The 3,765-nt window shown below is 39.0% G+C and overlaps 1 long non-coding RNA gene across 1 annotated transcript in view; it reads right to left on the reverse strand.

Annotated features, from left to right (window-relative positions):
- LOC109297199 overlaps window positions 1-3,389 on the reverse strand; it is a 17,779-nt gene extending 14,390 nt beyond the window's left edge. Inside the window, exons 1-3 of the long non-coding RNA XR_002097237.1 lie at window positions 3,229-3,389; window positions 2,074-2,173; window positions 182-248 (exon numbers count right to left, since the gene is read on the reverse strand). This is a non-coding gene — a long non-coding RNA (uncharacterized LOC109297199). The remainder of the gene's footprint in view (window positions 1-181; window positions 249-2,073; window positions 2,174-3,228) is intronic.
- Window positions 3,390-3,765: the final 376 nt, after the last annotated feature.

The raw sequence follows: 3,765 nt of genomic DNA on the forward strand, positions 1-3,765 counted from the left end.
TCCTGCCCTTTGGGTGGGGGGCTGTACTCGATGATCTTCAGAGGTCCCTTGCAGCCCTAATGTCTATGAAATTTATGAAATCTATGAAACTTCATTTCCCTATGGGCATGTCCTCTGTTATTTAGGTTCACCTTCCATTAACCCAAGCCAAATCAGCCATTCTTTCATTTCTATATCTTACCTTGTAGCCATTGCCATTGTACTACTTTTTCCCGGAGGGGAGCCCTCCCAGGAATCAGTCAACTATCCTGTAGAAACAGGAAGTAGGATGAAGAAGGAAAGAAAGTCAGAAATAGGAAGCCACAGGATTACTTCTGGTAGATTTCCTGTGCTTGCAATGATTTTCAACCTGAGTGTCTTGAGATCCTTTTACAGATGCCTTGGGGTATCCTGCAGTACAAGTACTGTTAAGTGTACCACTACTGTCACATTTTAAAAATAACCCCAGAGATTTTAAATAGGAATCCACAGGACCACCTTCTGACCTGCTGGGGTCTTTTTGAGTTCTTTGCAACAAAATAATTACTCTATTATTTACCTGTATTCAAAAAAATGAGTTAGAATTAAGAGTTGGCATTTTACAAATGATGTAACTAGCGATCTAAAAATATTGAGAATGACTGCTGTAGCACATAGGTAAAATTCAAACACACTGTAGAAGAGATTGGGGCAGGCTCAAACTCAGGCCTAGAACATCAGAGCTTCTGGATTTGGCTAGATTATCATTGGTAGTTGATTTAGAGGTGTTCAGTGTAGATTATCAGAACGTGTACAGCTGAGAATGACACTCAGATTAATCCCAAGTAGCAATGGAGACATACACCCATGTTGCTACATTCCCTCAGGGGAGCTGCAACCTGTTGTATTTTATTGGAAGGCTCCTGGCTAAATTACGTCTTCCCATGGTACTTCAAACAAGCACCAAACCTCGCTAACCTCATCACCAGAAACAAACTTCCTCAAGCCCAGAACACACCAAATGGATCCAGACCATGCCACAACAAGAAATGCAAAACCTGCCAACATATCTTCAGTACCCCCACAATTACTACATCTCACAACAGAGCCATCAGCATTCCTGGATCCTACAGCTGCACCTCCAGAAATGTAGTATATCTCATCCAGTGCACCAAATGCCCTGATGGAAAATACGTAGGAGAGACCAAACAACAACTGTGCACCAGAATGAATGCAGACCGGAAATCTATCCAAGACAAGAATACCCAATTACCTGTGGGGGCACATTTCTCACAAGAAAACTACTCTCTCTCCAACCTCTCAGTCTTGATCCTCAAAGGAAACTTACAAAGCACTTCTCAGAGATGAGCCTATGAACTCCACTTCATCAGCCTCCTGGATACTAAAAATCATGGACTAAATATAGACATTGGATTTATGACACATTATAACCTGCCTGACATCTGACTCCCTAGCTATCTCTTCACTTTTCATCCTCCTTCTCTCCCTTCCCCCCCACCCTGTCTCTCACCCATTGACTCCTCAGTCTACATTTTCACTGACTACCTGTCTTGTATGCAGACCAGACCAGTCTCTTGTTTCTTTACTTGTCATTCCATCCAGGAAGAGCACACACCAACTGCTGAAATGTCCTGAGCCTGACAAAGGGTTTTTGAACCCAAATGCTTGCTTAATAATTGGTTTCCAGCTATTTAAGTTGGTCTAATAAAAGATATCAGATTCACGCAAAAAACCTTGTCTGCCTATCGTCCTATGGAGCATACTCTGGCACCAACATGAGGAAGATTGCATTGCATAATGGGAGATGAAGCCCTTCAAGAAAAATGGTTTTTTTTCCCTCCAAATTTTGCAAGGGGAGAGGTGTGGGAATACAAATTTTCCAGGTGAATTATATTTTTGGGTGAAAAATCATTTTGTTAGAAATACCTGACCTCCAATGATTTGTAATCCCCTCTAAAATCAGAAATTACAGAGAAACACAACACTGAGAAGAAAAAGAGATGTAAATATATATAAGGAAAGTTATTTCAACCCTTTCTGAACACCTTAGGTGTTAGTTATTATTCCAAATGATTTCACCTGTTCATATGTTACCTGTTATGGGTGAAGACCAACTTCTGAATTCTTTATTGCAGGGTTTCTCAGAATGCATTTATACGGTGCATTACCCAATCTTACTTGAAGCTTCCAGATGCTATCACAACATAAACAAACAAGAACAGTATAATAATATAATTAATAAGAATCATATGTTTTAGTTTGACCTCTTACCACTTGTCACCATACTATTTAAAACAGGTTTATTCTATATGTATGAACAATGTTCTTTGTGTCTCCCTGAACTGAAATGAAGAATATTAGCTTGCTTAAAAAGAACCATTTGTGAAAGGGGGTAATGTCCTTGGTGAATTGAGCTTCTAGTCCAATAAATTTAGATCTGCATAGAAATTCAACCTTTAGTAGTCCCCACCCACAAATCGCCTTCACATAGCTTTCGAATTTCCAGGAAGAGGTCTTTAAGTGCTAGTCCTGAAAATGCATAATATTTACTATCTAGTTTAATGATCCAAAAGGCTGTGCTGAATCAGAGGTAGAAATGTTAAAGTAATTACCCTGGAAAGTCAATTTAATGAATGCCCAATATGCAAAAGCATTATTTCTGTAATCTTTTATATTGCCCAATTTATCATTTTTATTGTTCATTTACTTATGTTATATAGTTCTGGTATGAATTATATTCTCTAATATTCCTTTTTCTTCAAATATGACTCGTTTGATAGATACAAAAAAAGATATCCTTTTTAAAGAGGGTCTTTTGTACTTGGGAAAACTTTCAAATGTATATTTATGCATTTATCCATTTACCTCTCAAATATTTTGGGATAACTTTCTACGTTCTTTGACTCTAATTATAATATGAATAAGGACTTTCATCTTTACTATCTTTTGTTTTTTTCTGCTTAGTTCATAATGTGGTCACAATACAGAATATGTGGCTTTTAATATCAATTGTTAGCCCTTTATCTTTCCAGCCCTTATGCACATGATTTCAGTCATATGCATAATTTTGCTGATGTTATTGGAACTACTTATAGGAGTTAAGTGTGGGTATAAGTGTTGGTAAAATCAGAACCTTAGGCAGTTGATGTGGATGAAATATATGTATTTGTGGTCTTGTTAGAAGTACAAAGCAAATAAACACATTTTTCCTTCTACCTATCTTACAGAATACAAAAATACCTTATTTACTGACCAAATGCACCTTTCTTCCCAAATTAGTCCTCCAAAATTGGGCACATGTCTTACGCAGGGAAGCTCATCTTTATTCACTAGAATAGAAGCCTTGAGGAATAGAAGCAGGGTGAAACTGCTGCAAGATGTTAGTGGGTGCATCTACACATGACGTTAACAAGACACAATAAAAACAGTTCAGTTTGCACTGGAGTTTACTGTTTTTGGGCACAGCATTTACACAAGGACTCAGGACTGCAGCACGTTGAGCTGGGGCTGAGCAGCCCCAGCTGGCAGAGGCCCCTAGGGGTCAACATGCTGAGAAGGGCTGGCTGGGGCACTAAGGTGCTACAGTCCAGAGCTAGCCAGCAGGCAGCCTCCGCACTGTATCACCTTCAGGCCCCAGCTAACGCCATCACTATCTACATGTGCATTGCAGCAGAGTAAATAACTCTGCTGTAGGGTAGTACTTGTATTGGGCAGTGCTAATAATCTATGATGGAGTTAATTAGTTTACTCCAACCTAATAGCACTGCATGTGTAGATGGAGATGCT

The sequence above is a fragment of the Gavialis gangeticus genome, unplaced genomic scaffold, assembly GCF_001723915.1.
Source record: "Gavialis gangeticus isolate Ggan-Ray unplaced genomic scaffold, GavGan_comp1, whole genome shotgun sequence".
Classification (NCBI taxonomy): Eukaryota; Metazoa; Chordata; order Crocodylia; family Gavialidae; genus Gavialis; species Gavialis gangeticus.